Source organism: Triturus cristatus, chromosome 2_2 (genome assembly GCF_964204655.1).
Source record: "Triturus cristatus chromosome 2_2, aTriCri1.1, whole genome shotgun sequence".
Taxonomy (NCBI): Eukaryota; Metazoa; Chordata; class Amphibia; order Caudata; family Salamandridae; genus Triturus; species Triturus cristatus.
The window spans coordinates 469,781,466-469,807,194 of NC_140582.1; the positions used below are offsets into that span (position 1 = coordinate 469,781,466).

The following is a 25,729-nucleotide window of genomic DNA, read 5'->3' on the forward strand; positions in this document are numbered from 1 at the left end:
AAAATAAAAAAAGACACCGATACTGCTAAGTCCATGGGAGCATTAGTCTCCACAACAACGTGGCTCCTTTCGGCGCTCCTTCTACAGAGGGGGCTCCATAAATATGGGCGCAGACACCTCATCCACATTCAAAACCACTACGCAAACATCCCCCAGTAGAGGATATTTTAGAGGTGGATACAGAGGAAACAACAAGGGCAGAGGTTGAGGTAATAACACTCGTACCTCCCCTGCCACAAAACAGTGACTTTCCTCCACTCCCCCCAGACCATTCCACTCCAGTCGGGGGCAGACTAACACAGTTCCTACCTGTCTGGAACTCCATCACAACAGACAGGTGGGTAAGACAAATTATCCAATATGGTTACTGCCTGGAACTCACAACTACCCCCCCCCAATATATACCACCCAAACAGCGTTCGATGTCACCAGATCCTCTTATGCACCTCAAACAAGAGGTCCTCTCATTGCTCCAAAAACACGCAATAGAGCCTGTTCCCTTAGAACATCAAGGGACAGGGGTATACTCACTCTACCTCCTAATCCCCAAAAAGGACGGGACTCTAAGACCAATACTAGACCTCAGACCCCTAAATCTATATATACATTCAGATCATTTCCATATGATAACTCTTCAACAAGTGCTCCCACTGCTCCAACAAGGCGATTTCCTTGCCACACTAGATCTCAGATGCCTACTTCCATATTCCAATACATCCTGCTCACAGGAAGTATCTAAGGTTTGTGGTGGACGGACAACACTACCAGTTCACAGTCCCTCCATTCGGGGTAACAACCGCGCCCAGAGTATTCACAAAATGTCTGGCAGTAGTAGCAGCACATCTGAGAAGACAACAAATTCATGTCTTCCCGTATCTAGACGACTGGCTTATAAAAGCCAAGTCATTCAACAAATGTGTTCTACACACTCACTAAACCATCCAAATCTTACACAACTTGGGGTTCACAATCAACTATCCCAAGTCTCCTCTCCAGCCTTCTCATATACACAAGTATCTAGGAGCCACCATAAATACATCCACAGCCCTAGCGTATCCCAGCCCAGCCAGGATAGCCAATATACAAACACTTATCACAAAATTTCAAGTCCAACACTCTCTTCCAGAATGAGTGTTCATGCAACTCATAGGCATGATGGCGTCATGCATATTCATTGTGCCTTATGCAAGACTTCAAATGCGTCCCTTGCAAGAATGTCTAGCACATCAGTGGAATCAGGCTCATGGACAACTCACGGATCTGGTGTTGGTGGACAGCCGCACACATCGCTCTCAACAGTGGTGGAACATAACAAACTGGTCCAAAGGGCGGCCGTTCCTAGAGCCTCTTCCACAGATAGTGCTGACCACAGACGCATCACTCACAGGATGGGGAGCTCATCTCCTCTGTAGGAAGGTGGATATCTGACTATGGTTACCCCCAACTTTTTGCCTAGTGTCTAGCTGGTTTTTCGACTTAGTTGGCCTGAGATCCTGCCATTCAGGGTCTCAGGCTGTCTGCTCTCTCTGTAAAATGGACTCCATGTACCCTAGGTACATAACCAATTGGTAAGGATCACCTTATTGGACCCTGTACAGTGTACCCTAGGTACCCAGGGCATAGGTGTACCCTAGGCCTCCCAGGGGCTGCAGCATGTATTATGCCACCCCTGGTCTGGCCTTTCAATCAGACACAACTGGCTGATCACTCAGCTGGGGCAAGGTCGTGTAATCACCCCTTGCTTAGATATAGTATGCCTATATCTGCCCTTATATATAGACACATGTGTACCTATCAGTCACTCCTATGGCAGGCCTTAACAATCCTGGAGGCAGAGTGCTTGGTAACATGTGAGATGGTGCTCTAGCATGAGCTGAGCCTGTCTGCAGCTTTCGGAACCATGTCCTTATAGCTGTTCTATGATATAGCCTACCATATACTCTTAAAGTGCCTTATAATCTTAAACGGTTATGGTAACTATGGTTTGGCTTTATCAAAACATGTCGTGTAAGGTGTCTAACACTTTGGAATAATACCCCCATACCATTTCTGGTGATGAGGATATTATTCCTCCCTTCTAGAGGGAGAGACATGTTAAAATCCTACTTTGCTGTTTATCTCTAACCAAAGCCTCAGCATCACAAAATGGATGCTGCTGCCACAGACACAAGTCTGACCTCCTGCTGCTGGGAGTGATCCCAGCCAGGGAGGCCTGGACAATAGGTTTCCTGCTTGGGGAGGTGCTAGCACCTCCCCAGACAGCCTTTAGTGTATTGGGGCAGGGTGGGCTGAAAGGAATGAGACATGCCTGGGGCACACAAGGTGTTCCTTGCATAGTCCAGTTCAAACCGGCGCTGGGGCACTCCAGCCCCAGCTCTGGCGCGAAACTGGACAAAGGGAAGTGGGTGTAACCACCCCCTCCCAGGTCCCACCCATAAGGCGTGACCTAGCAGGTATCCCAGCCCCCCAGATTAGTATAAGAGTGGGAGTTGGGCCTCAAGACTTTAGATTATCCTGAACCTGCAAAACTGAACAGAAACTCTGGACCTTCGACATTCGACGAAAGAAGAAGACTGAAGAATCTCCCTTGTAGCCAAGGAGTGGCTACCCTGTGCAAACAGGCACCATCAAGAGACTACCCTTTGCTTTGTGAAACGTTCGACGAGGAACCGACTGCAGAGCCCGACCAGAGCCTTGATTTCCAGACTTCTCCGACCCTCATCCACATCTGCAGCAGAGCTGAGATCCGTGGAGGCGACGAGCGACGTGGGACCGGCTACCTGGGAAAAGTGGCTAGTAACTTACAGCGCAGCTTCTGAGGTACCCTCGAAGTTGTGCACCGGGGATTGAGAAGCCCCAACCCCAAGCACCATCTGCACCGAAGACCAGCCCCCCACACTCCACGAGTCCTGCGTGGGGCCCTTCAGCATTTTTCTGCTTGCCGCGTCTGTCCGGTTGCTTGCCCGCTGGCTAGTGGCCTTTGTGACGACGCTCCCTGAAATCTTCTGCGCTGGTTTGGCTCCTCCAGACTGGCTCCCGCTTCTCTGCAAAGAAGAAGCACCCCAGACCTTCCTGGTCTGCACCAGAAGCAAGTCCCTTGTTCTTCGTGGGTTCCGCTTGCCAAGGCTTGGTGAGTCCTAGTCCAACTTCGACGCCGCCGACAGCAAGAGCCTTCGTGGGACAGCTCGCCTCCTGGTCCTGGTCGTCCTCGACGCTTCCTGGTCCTCCTGGCTGCAGCGACAAGCTTCACCTTCACCTGCAACTCTTCACGACATCGCCTGGTTCCTTCCTGGTTCCACGTGGTCACTGGCTAGTGACCTTGACTCTGTCCCTTCTGCTTGCAGGTTTCTTCTCTTCTTGATCCCAGGCTTGGGATCCACCGGACACTCTCTCCTGACTGCCTGTCAGCATCTTTCTTCAGGCATCCATAGGAGTCGACGACGAAAACGACGCATCTTCACCCCTATGCACCCGCAGCCTGTGGGCTAGGTAACTTGGGTACTCCGGTGCTCATCAGGATAGTGACTATCTGTAGGAGAGTAGGGTCTGCAATCCTATGATCACCCAGATTTTTTGCTTTTGCTTCATTGGTTTACGACTTTATCCGGCTGTGGGCCTGCCAATCAGACCCACAGCCTAGCTGTTCTCTCTCGAAATTAACACACATGTACATTAGGTGCATCCACTAATTGGAACTGGGCCGCCTTGTCAGTCCCTGTCTCAGCATACCACAGGTATCCAGGGCATCGGTGTACCCAGGGCCTACCAGGGGCTGAAGCAGGTATTATGCCACCCCTGGAATGGCCGCCCAAATCTGACACAACTGGCTGCACGACAGCTGGGGCCACGTGGTGTAATCACCCGTTGCTGTAGGTGTAGTATTCCTACACCTAACCCTAAAATGGACACATGGATTCCTATCAGTCACTCCTATGGCAGGCCTTATCAATCCTGGAGGCAGAGTGCAGGGAGTCATGTGGGATGGTGCTCTGGCGCGAGCGGAGCCCGTCGACGGCTTGCGGAACCAAGTCCTAATAGCCGTTCCATGGTGACGCGGGCCAACTACTTTTAATGCATTATAATCCTTGCGGTTATTTGCTAACTTTGGCATCACATCACCTACACATGTCGAGTAAGGTGTCATACGAATGGGAATACGAACCCCTCGCCAGTCCTGGCGACGGGGTTAGCATTCCCCCCTTTTAGAGGGACACGACATGGAAGTAACCTTGAACCCCGGTTAAAGTTGACTCAAGCCTCAGCATCACAAAATGGATGCTGCCACCAGACACAAGTCTGACCTCCTGCTGCTGGGAGACCTTCCAGCAAAGGGAGCTTGGACAAAGGGTTTCCTGTCGAGGGCGGTGTTAGCACCATCCCAGACAGGGTTTGTGTATCCCAGGTAGGCAGGGCTGAAAGGAAGGTGATTGCCAGTGGCACCCCGGTGCTCACTGTGCATAGCCCGGCTCAAACCAGTTTCGGGGGCACACCAGCCCCTGAGCTGGCGCGAAGCCGGACAAAGGATAGGGGTGTAACCACCCCCCTCCTGGCTCCACCCATAGGTAGAACCTAGTCACGGGCCAACCCCCTTTTCTTAGAATAAAGGTAGGAGCGAGTCCCCTTCCCAAATTGGATAATCAGATAATCGGATAACTCCGAATCACGAACTACTTTCCACGAAAGGAACTCTTGACTATTTCTGAAGACTCTCCCTTGTGGCTAAGGAGTAGCCACCCTGCACCAGCAGGCACCATCTAAGCGCTTGCGGTTTGCTGTAAGTCTCTCCTACGGATCAAGACTGCCCAGCTCGACGAGACCCGAGTTCCCTGCCATCTCTGACCTTTTACCTCCCTCATCAGCTCAGCTGAGCGTCGTAGGTGTGACGAGACCTGCGGGACCGGCTATCTTCAGAACCTGCACGACGCTTATCTAGCACGCCCACCGAGGGACCCTCGAGTGAGTGCACCTAGGGTTTGAGAAACCCTAACCCTGAGCAGCTCCAGCATCGAAGTCTGCCTCCCCAGCATCCCCGAGATCTGCGTGGGGGCCCTTCTGCTCCTTGTTGTTCACCGCGTTGTTCGACCACTTGCCGACCGGCTTGTGGCCCTCTTCACGACGCACCACGATTGTTTCATCACTAGTCTGGTTGCTCCAGACTGGCTCTTGCTCCCCTTCAACGGAGGAGTACCACGGACCCTCCTGGTCCACTCCCGACGCCACCTTGACTCCCCCGCTTGGGTGGCCACTGCCAAGATCCGCTGCCCCTTCCTGGGCCCAGCATCATCGACAGCAGACACCTTCGTGGGACAGCTCGCCCTCCATCCTGGTCGCCGCCGCGCCTCCTGGTCCGAGGAACAGCCGAGTCCGACGTCACCCACTCACCTGGTCGAGGTGACTTCAGCCGGTACCCTCCTGGTACCCACACGATCGCTGGCTAGCGGTTGAGAACTGAGTCCCCTCTGCTTTCAGGTTTTCCTTCACCACCGATCCAGGCTTGGATCGCTCTGAACATCGTCACTGGTCGCCTGCCAGCAACTTCTTCTTTCAGGCTCCTGAGACTACACGAGGACTCCCGACATCTTGACGAACTTCACGCAGCCGCAGCCTCCGGGCTAGGTAACTCGAGCATCTCGGTGCTCCATCGCAGGTTCGCTCTACAAGTGTCCAGTTCCTTTTTCGTTTAGTCCCACTGATCGGATCACTCCGGAATCAGTATCTCCAGACTCTAACCATTCGCATTTCACTGTTAGTGTAGATGGTTTCTCGTGCCCCTCGGGCATTTGTGTAAATTGTGCAACTGAAGTATTTTCCTAAGAGTTTTGTCGTGTGCTTAGCTCCCTGACTCATAAAGAGCCAGGGTAGTCTTGTTATAAATAAATATCCTTTTATTTTCATAACAACTTGTGTGGTGTCCTTTCACTTGGTGTTCAAGGGGTATATGTGATGGTAAACAGCTGGCTTAACACGCCCTCTAGAGTTTAGCCTAAGACTGCTCGTATCCACGCTACTAGGATAGCTGGTCTAAAAGGTTGACTTACAACCAATCATCAATAAGGGTCGTTTGGAATGATACACAGTGATCACTAGAATAGTGAGCACTACATATCAGGCCAACTTCTCACACTATCCTAGTGTCTAGTTTTCAAGTCTCAACTTCCTAGCTACTCCGGAAGTGTCCTAAATCGATCTATTTCTAAACTGTAACATTGCTACTGACTTTTACGCATTACGCGTGAGTGTTTCCACTCTGCACACGAATCCCGTGGGCCTCCCACTTCCTAACTAACGCTAGTGTAGTGTAGCCCCAGCGATTCCCTAGGCCTAGGCCTATTCTATTTCCGTGACAGTGGTTCTTATACCACTTATTTAGTATATGGTTTGCGTGGCCCCTAGGGCCTAACTGTATTACTTACCTGTGTGACTTACTGTATGCATTAATAAGACTGTGTTGTACTTACCTCTAAACTCATAAGGAGTGCTGAGGGTTTGCTTAGAATAAATACACTTTATTTTATATATATATCTGTAGTGGTGTCCTTTCATTTGGTATTCAAGGGATTATATATGGTATCACAGCTGGCTTCACATGCCATTCAGAGTTTAGCCTAAGACTGCTCTTGTCCATGCTACCACTAGGATAGCTGGTCTATAAGGTTGACTTTACAACCAATCACCATAAGGGTATTTGGACTGATATAAGGTGTACACTATAACTAGTGACATCATACATCAGGCCAACTTCTCACATCCTCGGCTACACCACTCAAGGCAAATGGACCATTCACCAAAAAGTGCTCCATATCAATTACCTGGAACTGCTAGGAATATTCCTAGCACTAAAATCATTCCAACTACATGTCAGGAACAAAACTGTCCTCATCCGGATGGACAACATGACAGCCATGTATTATATACAGAAACAAGGAGGCACACATTCTCTGCAGCTCTCCCACCTCGCACAGAACATCTGGAGATGGGCCATTCCTCAAAACATATACCTACTTGCAGAACACCTTCCAGGGGTTCACAATCAGATTGTCGATCTGTTAAGTCGACAAACACAACAGATCTACGAGTGGGAACTACATCCCCAAGTCCTTCTGCCCTTTTTCAAACAATGGGGCCAACCAGACATAGATCTGTTCGCCACACACAAACGCAAAATGCCCAACCTTCGCTGCCAGGTTTCCCCACCCGCAGTCAAAGGGCAATGCGATATAGATGAAATGGTCAGGTAGATTTGCGTATGCTTTTCCGCCTCTCCCACTCATTCCATTAGTGGCACGCAAGCTCAGGCAGCAGTCTCTCAAACTGATCCTAGTAGCTGCCACATGGGCACGCCAACCGTGGTTCACGACACTACTAGAACTCTCTCTAGTTCCACACCAAAAACTACATCTCTCCCGTCTTTACTAACCCAGAACCATGGAGAGATCAGACACCCAGATCCAGGTCAGCTGAATCTGGCGAGCTGGCTCCTGAAGTCCTAGAGTTCGGTTACCTTAACCTGTCACCAGACTGCATGAACATTATAAAAGAAGCCAGAAGACCTACCACTAGAGCTTGCTATGCTGCAAAATGGAAAATATTTGCCATTTACTGCACTAACAATCAGATAAACCCACTGGATGCATCTATCCAGAACATCATTTGCTACTTACTACACTTGCAAAGATGTAATTTAGCATACTCATCCATACGTCTCCACCTAGCAGCACTAGCAGCCTACTTACAAAATCGGCAGCACTTGTCACTCTTTAAAGTCCCTGCGATCAAAGCCTTCATGGAAGGATTTAAAAGAATTATTCCTCCCAGATTACCACCCTCTCCAGTGTGGAATCTGAACATTGTTCTTACTAGACTCATGGGACCCCCATTTGAACCTCTCCATAAATGCGAACTACAGTTCCTCACATGGAAAGTAGCTTTCCTTATCGCTATCACATCCCTCAGAAGGGTAAGTGAAATCCAGGCTTTAACCATTCAAGAACCATTCTTACAGTTACACCGTAACAAAGTGGTTCTTAAGACAAATCCAAAATTCCTGCCAAAAGTCATATCTCCTTTTCATCTTAACCAATCGGTGGAGTTACCAGTGTTCTTCCCAAACCCAGACTCCGTAGCCGAAAGAGCTCTTCACACCTTAGATGTTAAAAAAGCTCTTCTTTGCTACATTGACAGAACCAAATCATTCCACAAAACAAAGCAATTGTTTGTAGCTTTCTCTCCACCACATAAGGGCAACCCCATTTCCAAATCTGGGATAGCTAGGTGGTTGTCAAATGTATCCAAATATGCTACCACAAAGCTAAACGCTCACTAACAGTTCCCCCTAGAGCGCATTCCACACGCAAAATAGGGGCTTCCATGACATTCTTAGGAAACATTCCCTTAGAAGACATTTGTAAGGCAGCCACATGGTCTACAACACACACCTTCACTAAACACTATTGTGTTGACGTGCAAGCAAAGCAACAAGCTTCTGTGGGCCAAGCTGTCCTTAAAACTTTAGTTCAAACTGCTGCAACCGATACAGGTGACCACCGCTAGGGGAGATACTGCTATATAGTCTATCCTAGTGTGTGATCTGCAGCTCATATGCCTCGAACGGAATATGCTACTTACCAGTATGCATCTGTTCTTGGTATGTAGAGCTGCAGATCCACACACGCCCACGCACCTCCCCGGGACCTGTATCTGTTCCAACATTGTCTTACTTAGACATCACACATGGACATCTCTCTCACTCTCTCTTCTACAAACTCCATTTCCCATCATGGCGAAAAACAATCTAACGATGGAGTTGATGCCCATGCGCACTGTCGTCCAAGGGAGGAGTCCCCTATCTCGTGACCACAAAGACTTCTTCCGAAGACAACAACAACCTGCAAGCATCCGAGCCCAATACCAGATGGCGATCTACTATCCTAGTGTGTGGATTTGCAGCTCTACATGCCAAGAACAGATGCATACTGGTAAGTAGCATATTCCTTTCCTCTGCCAGCTTGGGGCTGCGGGCTGATGTCAGTCAACACCGCATGCCTCTTGGGCCGCTACTCTCATGCTGTGTGGGGCACAGTGGCGCAGACACTGCCCCAGTGCCCGGAAGAGGTTTGGGCTATACTTTCCCAAGCTGTTGCAGAGGGGAAGGATGGCACGAAGTTCGCCATTCGGTGTGTGCTGGACACTGCAGATTCTTTAGGGAGCGATCTCCACAACAGTGGCCCTGTCGCCATGCTTGGCTGCTGTCCTCTGGGTTTTCGGGGGACGTCCAGAGTTCCCTCATGAGCATGCCTTTTGATGGTACTCGCCTGTTTGGCGATAAGGCAGACAGTGCGCTGGAGCGTTTCAAGGACTCTCGGGCTACGGTTAAGTCCTTGGGTCTCTCTACCACTCGCCCGGCCACATCTACCTTTCGTGGCCACGGAAGGGGCGTCACTGCACGCTCGTTCAGCCAGAAGCCTGCGCAGAACCAAACTCAGCACGGCGGTGGGCGTGGAGGCCACCGTGGCGGCACAGGGGGCCAGCGTGCGGGTCATTCCACCTCCGCTCCCGCAGCATCCGTTTCAAAGCCTTCCTAGTCCTGGCTTTGGGGTTCACCCCACGCCAATGGGCGGCAGGATCCACCATCACCTCCCCCACTGGCGTTCTGTCACGTCAGACAGGTGGGTGCTGCAAATCGTCCGTAGGGGTTACTCTCTCCCCTTCGAGTCTACCCCCCTACCATGCCCCTCAGTTCCACCGCATGTCGGGGGATCACTTTGCGCTTCTCCAACAGGAAGTCACGGCCCTCCTGGCCAGAAGTAGGACGTTGTTGTTGTTCCCACTACTTTCTGGTCCCCTAAAAGGACAATGGGGGCCTGTGCCCCATCTTAGACCTCAGGAACGTCAATCGCTTCCTCCAGAAGAAGTTCAAAATGTTGGCTCAGGTTCTGGCTGCCCTCGACCCTGGAGACTGGATGGTAGCGTTGGACTTACAGGATACATATTTTCACATTCCCGTCCTGCCGGCCCACTGGCGTTACCTGTCGTTCATGGGCGGCCAGGAGCATTTTCAGTTTGCCGTGCTTCCCTTCTGCCTTACCAGCGCCCCTTGAGTGTTCACAAAAGTGATGGCGGTGGTCGCAGCTCATCTGTGCAGATCAGGGGTGTGAGAAGTTGGCCTGATGTATGATGTCACTAGTTCTAGTGTACACCTTGTATCAGTCCAAACAACCCTTATGGTGATTGGTTGTAAAGTCAACCTTATAGACCAGCTATCCTAGTGGTAGCATGGACAAGAGCAGTCTTAGGCTAAACTCTGAATGGCATGTGAAGCCAGCTGTGATACCATATATAATCCCTTGAATACCAAATGAAAGGACACCACAACAAATATATATATATATATATATATATATATATATATATATATATATATATATATATATATATATATATAATAAAGTGTATTTATTCTAGTCAAACCCTCAGCCCTCTTTATGAGATTCGAGGTAAGTACAACAGTCTTTTTTAAGCATACATTAAGTCACACAGGTAAGTAATACAGTTAGGCCCTAGGGGCCACGCAAACCATATACTAAAGAAGTGGTATAAGGACCACTGTCACGGAAATAGAATAGGCCTAGGCCTGGGGAATTGCTGGGGCTACACTACACTACCAACAGTTAGGAAGTGGGAGGCCCACGGGATTCAGGTGCAGAGTGGAAACACTCACGCGTAATGCGTATAATCGATAGAAATAGTACAGTTTAGAATTAAACAGTTTTAGGACACTTCTGAAGCAGCTAGAGAGTCGAGACTCGGAAACTAGACCCTAGGATAGTCACTACCCTTGTGAGCACCGAAGTACCCGAGTTACCTAGCCCACGGGCTGCGGGTGCATAGGTGTGAACTTGCGTCGGGTTTCGTCGTGGACTTCTATGGATGCCTGAAGGAAAGTTGCTGACAGGCAGTCAGTGCAGAGTGTCCGGTGGATCCCAAGGCTGGGATCAAGAAGAGAGGATACCTGCAAGCAAAATGGACCGAGTCAAGGTCACTAGCCAGTGACCACGTGGAACCAGGAAGGAACCAGGCGATGTTGTGTAGAGTGCAGGTGAAGGGTGAAGCTTGTCGCAGCAGCCACGGGTACCAGGAGACATCGAGGACGACCAGGACCAGGAGGCGAGCTGTCCCACGAAGGCTCTTGCTGTCGGCGGCGTCGAAGTCGAAGTAGGACTCACCAAGCCTTGGCAAGCGGAACCCGCGAAGAACGGAGGACTTGCTTCTGGTGCAGACCAGGAAGGTCTGGGGTGCTTCTCTTTTGCAAAGAAGCGGGAGCCAGTCTGGAGGAGCCAAACCAGCAGTGAAGATTTAAAGGTGTGTCGTCGCAAAGGCCGCTAGCCAACGGGCAAGCAACCGGACAGACGCGGCAAGCAGGAAAATGCAGAAGGGCCCCACGCAGGACTCGTGGAGTGTGGGGGGCTGATCTTCGGTGCAGATGGTGCTTGGGGTTGGGGCTTCTCAATCCCCGATGCACAACTTCGAGGGTGCCTCAGAAGCTGCTCTGGAAGATACTCGCCACTTTTCCCAGGTAGCCGGTCCCACGTCTCTCGTCGCCTCCACGGATCTCAGCTCGGCTGTGGATGTGGATCAGGGTTGGAGAAGTCTGGAAGTCAAGGCTCTGGTCGGGCTCTGCAGTCGGTCCCTCGTAGAACTTCAGCAAAGCAAAGGGGAAGTCTCTTGATGGTGCCTGTTCGCACAGGGTGACCACTCCTTGGCCACAAGGGAGATTCTTCAGTCTTCTTCTTTCGTCGAATGTCGAAGGTCCAGAGTTTCTGTTCAAGTTGCAGGTTCAGGATAATCTAATCTCCTGGGGCCCAGCTACCACTCTTATCCAAATCTGGGGGGCTGGGTTACCTGCTAGGTCACGCCTTATGGGTGGGACCTGGGAAGGGGGGTGGTTACACCCCCTTCCCTTTGTCCAGTTTCGCGCCAGGACTGGGGCTGGAGTGCCCCAGCACCGGTTTGAACTGGACTATGCATGGGACACCTTGTGTGCCCCAGGCAGTGTCTAGTTTCATTCATCCCTCCCTGCCCCAATACACTAAGGCCTGTCTGGGGTGGTGCTCGCACCTCCCAAGGCAGGAAACCTATTGTCCAAGCCTCCCTTGCCGGGATCACTCCCAGCAGCAGGACGTCAGACTTGTGTCGTGGCAGCAGCATCCATTTTGTGATGCTGGGGCTCTGGTTAATTTTAACCGGGTAAGTAGGTTACAACATGCCTTCTCCCTCTAGAAGGGAGGGATAATATCCTCATCTCCAGAAATGGCATGGGGGTATTATTCCCGAGTGTTAGACACCTTACACGACATGTTTTGATACAGCCAAACCATAGTTACCATAACCGTTTAAGATGATAAGGTACTTTAAGAGTATATGGTAGGCTATATCATAGAACAGCTATAAGGACATGGTTCCGAAAGCTGCAGACAGGCTCAGCTCATGCTAGAGCACCATCTCACATGTTACCAAGCACTCTGCCTCCAGGATTGTCAAGGCCTGCCATAGGAGTGGCTGATGGGTACACATGTGTCTATATCTAAGATAGGTATAGGTATACTACACCTAAGCAAGGGGTGATTACACGACCTTGCCCCAGCTGAGTGATCAGCCAGTTGTGTCATAATGGAAGGCCAGGCCAGGGGTGGCATAATACATGCTGCAGCCCCTGGTAGGCCTAGGGTACACCTATGCCCTGGGTACCTAAGGTACACTGTACAGGGGCCAATAAGGTGATCCTATCCAAATGGGTTATGCACCTAAAGTACATAGTATTAATTTAGAGAGAGAACAGCAGGGCTGTGGGTCTGATTAGCAGGCCCACAGCCACATCTAAGTCGAAAACCAGTAAAGCAAAAGCAAAAAGTGGGGGTGAACATAGAAAGCAGACCCTACTCTCCTACAAGGGGTGTCAGTCTTCCCCTACCTCGACGACTGGTTGTTGAAGGCGGGCTCGCCCCAGGCAGTCGTCACCCACCTTCAGAATACGGCCGACCTGCTGCATTTGCTGGGGTTCTCCATCAGCGTGCTGAAGTCGCACCAGAGTCCCTCTCAGAAGCTCTCCTTCATCGGAGTGGTTCTGGTTTAGACGCGGTTTCAGGTTTTTCCTCCCGAGCAGCGAGTACGGAATATTCAGGCTATGATTCCGATCTTTCAGCCTCTATCCCGGGTTTCAGTCAGGATGACCCTCCGGCTCCTGGGCCTGATGGCATCCTGCTAGTGCAACATGCCAGATGGCATATGCGGGCTCTGCAGTGGGACTTGAAGTTCCAGTGGGCACAGCATCAGGGCAACCTGTCCGATCACGTCCAGATCTCGGAGGGCACTGTACGACAATTGCAGTGGCGGCTCACGAATCGCGATTGGTTCAATGGCAGATCCCTCTCCCTTCCCCAACTGGAGTGCACAGTGGTGACGGATGCGTCCCTCCTGGGATGGGGCGACCACTTGGGAGAGGCGGAGATCAGAGGCCTCTGGTCTCCGGCGGAGTCCTGGCTCCATATCAACCTTTTGGAGCTTCGGGTGATCTGTCTTGCACTGAAGGCCTTCCTTCCCTCTGTCCGGGTAAGTGTAGTGCAGGTGTTCACGGACAACACCACTGCCATGTGGTATTGCAACAAACAGGGCGGGGTGGGGTCGTGGACCCTATGTCAGGAGGCTCTGCCCCTCTGGACGTGGCTGGAACATCAAGGCATTACCTTGGTGGTTCAACACCTGGCAGGTTCTCTGAACGCCAGGGCAGACTAACTCACCCGCCGGTGCTTGATGTATCACGAATGGCGTCTGAACTCTGACGTGGTGCAAGGTCCCTTTCTGCAATGGGTAGAGCCTTGGTTAGAGCTATTAGCTACCGAAGAGAACGCACAATGTCATCAGTTCTGCCCGTTGGAATTTCCAAGGCGGCACTCGCTCGGCGACGCTTTTCGTCGCGAGTGGAGTTGTGGTCTGTTGTATGCCTTTCCGCCTATATCACTTCTGCCCGGAGTGCTGAAGAAAATTCGGTGCGACCGGGCCCAAGTCATCCTTGTGGCTCCGTATTGGGCACAAAGATACTGGTATCCCGAGCTACTCAGCATGGTGATCGATCCCCCAATCCGTCTGCCTCTTCGGGAGGATCTTCTGTCGCAGCACCAAGGGACGGGCCTCCACCTCCATGCGTGGAGATTGAGCGGCGACAGTTGACGGCTTTCGATCTTCCTCCCGAAGTCTGTCATTCTGGCAGCCAGGCGTCCCTCCACTAAGACGGTATACGCCTTCCGGTGTAACAAGTTTGTGGCATGATGCACAGCAAAGTCTGTGAATCCCCTTTCTGCCCCTTTTTCTGAGGTCCTTCTGTTCCTACTATCCTTGACCCAGCAGGTCTCTGCTCTGGGCACTATCAAAGGTACTTTTTGGCCATCTACGCTTTTCTTATGCTTCCAGATCAGCCTTCTCTCTTTGTCCTCGGTTGTTAACCGTTTCCTGAAAGGCATTACACACACGTTTCCTCCCGTTCCTTTCATAATGCCTCAATGGGACTTAAAACTTGTCTTGACCTATCTGATGTGCGTGCCTTTTGAGCCCCTTCATAACTGTCCTTTACGTCTTCTCACTCTAAAGTCTGCTTTCCTGGTAGCTATCGACTCTGCCAGAAGAGTGAGTGAGCTCCAGGCTCTTTCTACTAAACCTCCTTTCCTTTCTGTTCATCCGGACAAGGTGGTTTTAAGGACCCGTCCTTTCTCTTCCAGGGGATCCTCATCAATAGTCATAAGCATTAGAATATTCCCGCCCATGTGCGGGATCCCGGAAACAGTATATTATATGTGCCCCACATATACATATCCATACATATATACCTATATGTATACACAAGCAATTGCAGCCCATAACACCCTAGAGCTGAATCATGCTGTAAGGAATTTCCACTACACATAAGAAAAATAGCATTATAAACATGAGAAACAACATTATAACTTGTTTGGAAACTGTTTTAATGCTTAGAAAACAGCAGAAATTCTTAGAAAACACTGAAAGCATAGGAAGCTCCCAGGCTGCATTGCAAATACCCAGTCTAAAAAGACTGAAAAGCTAACTCATAGCTGTATAGCAAAAACTGACACCGTGCCTTTAAGGCACACCTGACCCCCACCTTCCCATCATGCCTCAGGGGTGGCAGTTAGGTCAGTTGTTCTTTCCGGCTCCTTCTGGAAGGATCCTGGCAACAGAGCTCCACTTTTTTCTGAGTTTGTCAGAAAATATTGTCTATTTTTCAACTGTTTTTTCCCTTACTTCGACGTTTTTCAACTAAGTCAGTAAGAGGCTGCCTTTTTTAGGCTTTTTTGGGCATTTTTTCCACTTAAAATGCCTTCTCTTTTCGATCCTTGTCCTGCCTGTGGCAAGAAAAAGGCCGCGACTGACTCTCATAGGGTCTGTGTCCTGTGTCTACCGGAGGATCATGATTCCAGCACATGTCCTCACTGCCAGGGCCTGTCCAAAAGAACTTTGAAGGACAGAGAGCGAAGTCGCGCTTATGGCCTGGCACAACCATCCAGAGGCCGATCTCCGGTGAGGAAGAGCTCCAAGAGGCATAAAGATTCATCTAGAAGCAAGTCCTCTCGTCCTTCCGCCTCAGCGTCGGGCTCGGCGCTGAGAAAAGATGTTCCGGTAGGTCGCGTTTCGAAAAAGAGGTTCTCGACAGCGGGCTCGCCGTCGAGAGCAGGTACGGCGTCGACGTCGAAGTCCAGACCGCCATCGTCAACTCGGCGACGATCGGCGTCGAGATCCAGAGCCTCTCCGCCGTCGTCAACCCGGCGACGTTCGGCGTCGAGAGACACCACCCCTCCGCCGTCGTCAACCCGGCGACGATCGGCGTCTAGGAGCAGGGAACCTCCGCCGTTGTCAACCAGGCGACGATCGGCGTCGAGGAGCAGAGAGCCTCCGCCGTCGCCAATCCAGCGGCGTTCGGCGTCGAGGAGTAGAGACCCTCCGCCGTCGACATCTCGACGTCGATCGGCGTCGAGGAGCATGGACCCTCCGCCGTCGTCAACCAGGCGACGACCGGCGTCGAGGAGTGTCACCCCTCCGTCGTCGAGGGCACCATCCCCTCCGTCGTCGAGGCTCCATCGGCGTTCGACGTCGAAGCAACAGGATCCTCCGCCGTCGCCCTCCAAGCGGCGTTCGGCGTCGAGGTTGGCATCGGTATCGACGTCGAGAGTGGCAGCATCTCCGCCGGCGTCCCCGCGGCGTTCGGCGTCGAGAGAGAGAGAGCCTCCGTCGTCGGCTTCACATCGCCGCTCGACGTCGAGGCGGCAGACTTCGCCCACTGAACATGGCCGCCGGTCCACATCGAGACGGCGTTCGACGTCGAGAGAGTCCCGGCGAGAAAGGAGACGACACCACGGATCGACGTCAAGACCGCGCTCGACGTCGAGACAGGCCTCGGACAGGTCGGTGGTCCTGGTGACGGAGTCGGCGTCTCGCCATTCCTCCTCCCACTCAGAGGCCTCTCCACGACCAGCAAAACCACGAGAACCTGCAGTTCAACCCCGTAGGTCTTCTCCTCAGACTCAGACCATTAATCTGTCGCCCAGATGGCTACTGCCAGCACATCATTGGCTAGACTCAGGGCCTACAAGGAGGATGCGGGAATACATCAGTCCAGTGCATGATTTTCCGCTACAACGCCTGGTGGCGGCTGTGGACAGAGCTAGTCCCCCCAGGCCAGCACGTCCGAGATCTCCGGACGACAGGCGACGCAGATCGCGCTCCCCCAGACGGGAGGAGCGTTCACCTGGGTCACGGGCTCGTGATCATCGCCGGAAGCGCAGAAGGACTCCATCATCGTCCTCTTCCTCTTCCTCCAGGTCCTCCATCAGGGACTATTCTCCCACGCTCTCGGGCAGCCCAGTGTCCAGGGTCTCGCCCGTAGACGACATCAACACCTACCAGGAGGTGTTGCAGCGGGGAGCACAGAAGCTGGGGATTGAGATGTCAGTCCCCCAAGTCACCACCTCGGTGATTTTTGAAACACTTCACCAAAAGTCTGCCTCTCGTCCGCTGCTGCCTTTGGTCCCAGGAATCATGGAACCAGTCATGGACACTTTTCTCACCCCGGCGACTGTCAAAGCCGTTCCGGCTCGTATCCTGAAAAAATACAAGCCAGCTACCACTGACCCCGTCTTTGTGAAGATAGACCCACCTGCGGACTCCGTCATAGTGGCTGCTGCAAGGAAGGGTCAGACGGCGTCGGCCTCCTCTTCCGTCCCTCCAGATAAGGAGAGCAGAACCCAGGACTCATGGGGACGCAGGGCCTGCTCTTCTGCGGCGGCGGCCCTCAAGATCTCCAGCGCGGCGGCGCTTCTGGGCAGGTACGACAGGGCCCTCTGGGACTCGATGGAGCGTTTCAAATCCAAGCTCCCCAAGGAGGACCAAAAGGACTTTGAGGAGATTGTTACTGAAGGGGCACTGGTGGCTAATCAGTCGATTAGCACAGCGGCGGATGGTGCGCTAATCTCAGCCCACTCTTACACACACGGCGTCTGCGCCAGGAGGTCGTCCTGGTTGCGTCTGACAGGGCTCAAGCCAGACGCACAGCAACGGATTTTAAACCTCCCGTTCTCTGGCAACTCCCTCTTCGGCACTCACACGGATGAGGAGATGGGGCGCATGAAAACTGAGCTGGACACCCTCAAAGCCGTGGGCTTGGAGAAGAAAAAGGAATTCAAGCGCCGTTTTCGACCCACCCAACGCAAGGGGCCTCAACAGAGGGTTCAAACCCCTCAGTGGTCTCAGAGCAAACCCCAAGGGAAAACCCAGTTTCGAGGCGGAAAGTCTGGCAGGGGCAGAGGTGGACACCAGCAACAGTCTTCCACTACCACAAGAGGAGGAAAGTCATGAGCTGTGGCTTCCTCTACGGCCGTTGCCCACTCCAGTGGGAGGAAGTGCGTCACAACATCTAGCAGAGTGGGACAGCATCACAAAAGATCGCTGGGTGCTGAATATACTGCGTCATGGATATGCGCTACGTTTTCGAGCGCGTCCCAGAGACATCCCGCCAAAGAGGTCCCGTCCACACCACCTAAACCTACTCAAGCAGGAGGTGAGGTCCCTTCTGCAAAAGCAAGCCATAGAAAGGGTTCCTCCTTCGCAGGTCGGAAAAGGAGTGTACTCCCGGTACTTCCTGGTGCCCAAGAAAGATCAAGAGCACAAGTTTCGGCCGATTCTGGACCTTCGTCTCCTAAACAAAGTCATCGTCAAGGAGAAGTTCCGTATGTTGGCTCTTCACCAAATATGTCCAATCTACAAGTCGGAGATAGGATGTGTTCGGTGGACCTCCAAGATGCGTACTTTCACATTCCAATAGCGAAACATCACCGCAGGTACCTGCGGTTTGTGGTTGGAGGTCAGCACTACCAGTACAAAGTGCTTCCATTCGGACTCAAGTCGGCCCCGCGAGTCTTCACCAAATGTATGGCAGTGGTGGCGGCCTGCCTACACAAGCAGGGTCTCTTCGTCTACCCGTACCTGGACGACTGGTTACTGAAGGCTCCAACCCAGCAGCAGGTGAAGAAAGACTTCCAAATCTGTCTGAGACAGTTGCACGCTCTCGGCCTTCACGTCAACATGGCAAAGTCCGTGCAGCAGCCCACTCAGTCCATCCACTACCTTGGCTCCGTTCTGGACACAAGCGTGGGAAGAGCGTATCCTTCGGAGGAGAGACTGTCTTCAATGAAGAGAAAATGCAGGCTTATGCAGCAGATGCGGAGGCCGTCAGTTCGGCAGGTAGCATCTCTGCTGGGTTCCATGGCGTCCTGCATTTTTCTAATTCCCCACGCCAGACTGCGAATGAGACCTTTGCAGCAAGCTCTGGAGGACCAATGGGATCAGTCCACAGGCCGTTGGGGAGATCGGATCTCTCTCTCCCAGGTAGCGAAATCTTCCCTAACATGGTGGACTCGTCAGAACAATCTGTTGGTGGGAGTCCCGTTTCACCAGCCACTTCCGGTGCAGTCAGTGGTGACAGACGCGTCGCTACAAGGATGGGGGGCCCACATGGGATGCCTCCAGATACAAGGGCAGTGGTCTGCGAAAGAACAGGGCTACCACATAAATATGCTAGAGCTTCGAGCAGTCCACCTTGCTCTAAAGGCGTTCCTCCCAGCAATAGAGACCGACTCAGTCCTGGTGCAGACCGACAACACCACGACCATGTTTTACCTGAACAAACAGGGCGGGACTCGGTCACGCCCCCTCTCCCTGGAGGCGCAGGCGATCTGGCACTGGCTGCTCGCCCGGAACCTCTCGGTGGTGGCAGTACATCTTCCAGGGGAGTTGAATATCAAGGCAGACGCACTCAGCAGGCACTTCGAAGATCAGCCCGACTGGGTGCTGCACGACGACGTGGTGGCGGACCTGTTCCGTTGGTGGGGTCGTCCAGACATCGATCTGTTTGCAGACGACGAAAATTCAAAATGCCACGCCTTCGCGTCCAGATTCCACCGTCCAGGGACCAGGGGGAATGCTCTTTTGATGGACTGGTCAGGGACATTTGCCTACGCCTTTCCGCCCCTGCCTCTGATTCCGAAGGTGGTATCCAAGCTGCTCAGATCCGACATGAAGATGATCCTCATAGCTCCGGACTGGCCGCGCCAGTGGTGGTACCCGGACCTTCTTCATCTCTCAGTTCGACCTCACAGGCGGCTGCCTTGCAGGCCGGACTTGCTGTCCAAGATGGGCGGGAGGATTCTGCATCCCAACCTTCCCTCACTGAACTTAACAGCATGGCTCCTGAGGTCCTGCAATACGGACATTTAGGTCTTCCGCCTGACTGCATGCATATTCTCAAGGAAGCGAAGCGACCCTCCACAAGAGCGTCTTATGCGTTTAAGTGGAAGAGGTTCTTCATTTGGTGTAGGGAGAATCACCATGATCCTACGAAGGGGCAGGAGGACGTCATCCTCCCGTACCTCCTTCACTTAGCTAGATCAGGCTTGAAGTATGCATCCATCAGGGTCCATTTGTCTGCCATTACAGCTTACAGAAGGTCTCCCATCCAACCTTCTTTTTTCCAGATGCCGGTGGTCAATGACTTCTTGCAGGGGTTGAAAAAAGTTTACCCCCCTGTTCGAAACCCTTCGCCTCCGTGGGAGTTGAACTTAGTGTTATCCAAGTTGATGGGCCCACCTTTTGAGCCGATCCACAAAGCTTCTTTACAGCATCTGTTGTGGAAGGCCGCTTTTCTGGTAGCCATTACATCGGCACGCAGAGTAAGCGAAATCCAGGCTCTGTGTACTAAAGAGCCGTACACAGTTTTTCACCAGCACAAAGTGGTCTTAAGGGCACATCCATCCTTTCTCCCTAAGGTAGTGTCTGATTTTCATATTAATCAGTCCATTTCTCTGCCATCCTTCTTCCCGAATCCAGCGACCCCGGCTGAGCGGTCGCTCCACTTCTTAGACCTCAAGAGGGTACTTAAATTCTACCTGGCAAGTACCAGAGGCATTAGGAAGACGGACCAGCTGTTTGTCAACTATGGCGCCATGAGAACAGGCTTCCCAGCGGCAAAACGATCCATTTCCAGATGGATTGTTTCCTGCATTACCCTAGCCTACCAGCTGGCGAAAAGGCCCTTACCTTTGGCCCCTAAGGCTCATTCTACTAGGGGGAAAGCGGCCACAGTAGCTTTCCTGCATGACGTTCCAATGGCAGAGATCTGCAAGGCGGCCACTTGGAAATCGGTCCATACTTTTACCAGGCACTACTGCCTCGAATCCGATTCCAGGGCGGATGCCCAAGTAGGCCAAGCCTCCTTGAGGAACCTGTTTGGGTAGCTGAGCTATCTGAGCATACTGTTCCTTCTCTGTTTTTCTTTCCTTTGCCCGCAGGGAGATGAGGTGAGGCTCGCTATTCTATTCTAATGCTTATGACTATTGATGAGGATCCCCTGGAAGAGAAGGATTAGTTACTTACCTGTAATCCTAGTTCTCTTCCAGGGGTATCCTCATCAAAGTCATAAGCAACCCTCCCGCCTCCCCGGGCAAAGGTGTGATAGTTTTCAGAGGTTATTATTTTTCTTTGTGCCATGACTTTTCAGTCTCCGCAAAGAACAACTGACCTAACTGCCACCCCTGAGGCATGATGGGAAGGTGGGGGTCAGGTGTGCCTTAAAGGCACGGTGTCAGTTTTTGCTATACAGCTATGAGTTAGCTTTTCAGTCTTTTTAGACTGGGTATTTGCAATGCAGCCTGGGAGCTTCCTATGCTTTCAGTGTTTTCTAAGAATTTCTGCTGTTTTCTAAGCATTAAAACAGTTTCCAAACAAGTTATAATGTTGTTTCTCATGTTTATAATGCTATTTTTCTTATGTGTAGTGGAAATTCCTTACAGCATGATTCAGCTCTAGGGTGTTATGGGCTGCAATTGCTTGTGTATACATATAGGTATATATGTATGGATATGTATATGTGGGGCACATATAATATACTGTTTCCGGGATCCCGCACATGGGCGGGAATATTCTAATGCTTATGACTTTGATGAGGATACCCCTGGAAGAGAACTAGGATTACAGGTAAGTAACTAATCCTTCTTGCCAAAGGTTGTCACGCCCTTCCACATCCGGCAGACCATCACTTTGCCCACCTTCTTTCTGCCTCTGCATCCTTCAAAGAGGAAGAGGCTCCACTGTCTGGACCCAAAACGTGTGTTCTCGTATCTGAAGCGCACACAACAGTTCCGGGTGGATGACCAGCTCTTTGTTGGCTGCGTGGGTGCCAAAAAAGGTCGGGCCGTGCATAAACAATCTCTCGTGGGTCGTTTTGTGCATCAAAGCATGTTACTCGTTGGCTAAGGAGCCTCCTGTGGGGCTGCGTGCCCATTCTGCCATTGCGACGGCAGCCGCTACTGCCTTGGGACGCGGCGTTCCCTTGCAGGATATTTGTCAGGCAGCTACGTGGGCCTTGCTGCACACGTTGACCAAGCATTACTGCCTTTACTGTCAAGTCTGGCGAGACGCCTTCTTTGGCCGTTCTGTTCTCCGTGACTTTCTGGTGTAATCTATTCGCAGACCCACCACTGGGGTTGGTATTGCTGGGGTATCTATTCCAAGGTAAGGAATCTATCACTAACGTGTCTCTTTCAGATGCACAAGTTACTACTTGTGTAAAGATATATCTATAAGAGACATTAGTTAGCGATAGATTCCTTACCGCCCCACCCATCCTCCCCGTTCTGCGAACTGATTTCTAGGGTTAAGGTCATCCCTTTCAGGACCCTAGTTTCATGGCCCCAGTGGCCAATTTCTTGCATGGCTCTGCGTTCCTGGCTAGTCTCCGTGACGTCATCTCGGCGCTTACGACACCAGCGACGGACGTGGAGCCGCACGACGCCACCTACCGACGCGCAGGGGTACTGCTGACGAAAAACTTTCCTGATCCAGTCTGACGTCTGGGGATATTGTAAGGTAAGGAATCTATTCTGAGGTAAGGAATGTACCACTATTGTCTCTTAGAGATGTATCGTTACACAAGTAGTAACTTGTGCAATAAGTTACTTACCTGCAACTACGGTTATCCAGTATTGGTATCTTTCATAGATTCTCATGCAACCCATCCTACTCCTCTTAGAGGTAGTTCTCTCTAATTTATGGGATTCTTACTCTCCACTTGTGCTTTGAAAATCTGAGGGAATCTGCCTCTGCTGGGAGTGTTCTAGAGGGTTCTGGCAGCTGATTGGCGGTGTTCCAACATTCGGTCCTTTTTTAAAAAGGACATAAGCTACTATTAGCATGGCTTAGGACCATTATAGCCTATGAAATTTGTTAAGCACTGCTTGATTATTTTACCGTGGGCCTTCCATCTCTGCGATGGGGAATGATTCAGGCATGTGAATCTATGAAAGATACCAATACTGGATAACAGTAGTTACAGATAAGTAACTTATTTTCTTATCTTCCGGGGTTGTACTCCTCAAAGACATAAGCAACCCAACTGCCTCCCCGGACAAATATCATCTATAATAGCACGCTGTCTGTTTACTATTACTACACAGGGTAATACGCAGTAAAGAAGACCTAACCATACTGTCACCAGTGGGGCATGTTGGGAGTCTGGCGGTCTTAAAGGCACATCACCAGTTTTAATGTTATGTTTTCTATATGCAGCCTATGGGCTAACTGCCTGCTATTACCTTGCCTTTTTCCTTGAAAATAAAAGCTATGTTGTAACAGTGAACAGTTCATGTTTCTATGTCACAGAAATGTTGAATAGATGTGTATTATTTTAAATGAAAAAGACAATGCAATTTAGCCTATTTGGTGGTTTAGGCTTAATTTATTTGTAGGTATATAATATATTTGAGTGGTTTACGGTACTGCGTACTAGATTTGGGTTAAATATACATTAATAAAAATGTATCTTTGTATATGCTCTGGAGTTTCTGCGCGAGGTTGGGCCTATTCAGTGCTTATGACTTTAAATATACCCCAGGAAGAAAACAAGGATTACAGGTAACTAACTTATTTGACATTTTTGTGTCAATTGACACTTATCAGCGAGGCGCAAATCATTAGTTTAGGGATGCTTGGCAAGCCCCTTTCAATAAATCAGGTTCTATACTACACACTCAAGGATGAACCCCATGACCCTACTCCTACCCCCTAACCACCTTGTCCCCGCTCCAAACTGATAACCTCCAGCAACCTTTAATCTCTTCTGTAGGCAATACCCTCCTAAGGGATAAGTAAAGTTTAACTTGCTAGACTTGAGGGGAAAAGAATGAGGACCACTCCTCCAGTATGGGGTTCACCCTACTCCCCCCCCCCCCCCCCCCCCCACTTCCCAAACAGCCTTTTCCCTAATTGGCGGGGAATATACCATGAGGGCTAGACCTCTAGAGGTTAGAAAGGCCAACTAAGAGCCCGGGATATCAAATAGGAAAGGTCCAACCAACCTCAAGGCTTGAAACCCTCCCCCATCAACGCATGCACATGCACATACACATTACACCTACCTTCAGCAGCTGTTCTTCCCTTGAGGGCAGATAGTGTAGTCATCTCTCCATCTTCCACTCAGGTTGGGGGAGTCCCCACTAGGCAATAGGGCTGTACAAAAGGGTTATGGTCTGAATAAAGATTCAGACAAAAGAAGAATGATGGTAATCTTGTCTCAGGACCAGGACGATACACAGGCAGATCATGAGGAAGCCAAGGCATGCACAATATAAAGACTTCCCAAAATATGTTAGATCCTGTCCTTCCAGGCTTTAATCACTAGATAAATTAGCAGTATAACAGGTGGTTGTTAAAGAAGCAGCAGACACTTATAAAGTGCAGCTAGAGGGCGTGCAACATTTTTTACTGGCAACTTTAAAACCTCTGCCACAGAGAAGTCTGTTTTACAGCATGAATCTGTTCCTCAACATGCTGTGTATGTTTTTTGCCAACCAATAAGTTTCTCTTTCCGGCTGTCAGTAGGTTGGAAAAATGTTTTTAATAGCCAATTAAACTCTTTGAATGGTCCACTTTCAGAAAGAGTCTTGCTAAGGACTTTTGTCCCCTTTTTATTTATTTTAGGTGAAAAAAACAATATTTCTTCATTTGGGTTATTTTTTCAGATCCGTAAAGATTACATTGTGAACCCTGCGTGTATATTTACAATTCTTGGTGCACAGTCTGAACAATTCCTCCACACTAGATGGAGGCCAGACTGTTTTATGTTGTGAATTAGACTGTTGTACAGTATCATAGTCTACATTTTGATCCACACTTAGTTGGTCACAATCTGCCTCACACATCCCTTTCCAGCTGCTAGACCAGATTAATTACAGTCACATCTTATATATATTACTGCACAATGTTTGCCCTAGACCAGTGTTTCCCAGGGGGTCCGCCGGCAGCTGTTTTAAAAGCACTGCAAAGTTCCATGTAAAATTAGCAGTTTTCGAGCAACTATAAAAGTGTCAAGAAAAGGCCAGTGATTAATGTACCTGCTGGAGAGAGATAAGAGTTTTGTCCAGTGGCAGCTTTGACTTATCTAATATGACACATGTTAATATGCCTACTGCAAAGAACGTGTACAATGCATTTTAAAAAACAGTATTTTATGTGCATAGGTCAGTGGGTTACTGATTTTGTCACAGAGATTCTTTTGTCACTGTGCAATTCATAAGGGACAATCGTAATCTAGCAGTGTCCTATAAACTGTCATCAAAGAGCTGCTTACAAACTGCATGGTAAAAGTTAGCAACATATGTTTATTCCCAGTCTATCATTATCCTGATGCTGCTATGTTCCCACTTCCTGCACATGAACAATTTTGTAATGCCGTTTTGTTACTTCTCTGTATGGTGCCTAATGCAGCACACATGGAAGTTACAAAACGTCATTTTTTATTAAAGATTGTTTATGTGCAGAAAGGGTCACCTTCCAGAACATAAACAATCAAAGCAAAAACGAGGAGAAATAAGGCATTCCTCCGCATTTCGCCAAGTTAAGACCAGGTTTTTCATGGTCTTGATTTTGGTGCGGTCTTCTATTTCAGCTGACCTTGTAAATAGAGGGCACGTCAAAATCAATGGGTGTTTGAGTGAAACGCCCACTGCAACTCCCAGTGCCCACCATTTTCATGCTAAGCATTGCGTGAAAGGGGGCCTTATATATAAGGCAGCGTTAAGCCACAATAAGTGGCTTAACGCTGCTTTGTAAATAAGGCGAA

At 50.5% G+C, this 25,729-nt stretch overlaps 1 protein-coding gene and 1 long non-coding RNA gene across 4 annotated transcripts in view; one reads left to right on the forward strand and one right to left on the reverse strand.

Moving 5' to 3' along the window:
• Positions 1–25,729, forward strand: part of ANXA5 (annexin A5) — a 980,312-nt gene that overhangs the window by 953,084 nt on the left and 1,499 nt on the right. The gene's annotated exons all lie outside the window — the stretch shown is intronic.
• LOC146862379 (uncharacterized) overlaps positions 1–25,729 on the reverse strand; it is a 357,116-nt gene that overhangs the window by 279,846 nt on the left and 51,541 nt on the right. The gene's annotated exons all lie outside the window — the stretch shown is intronic.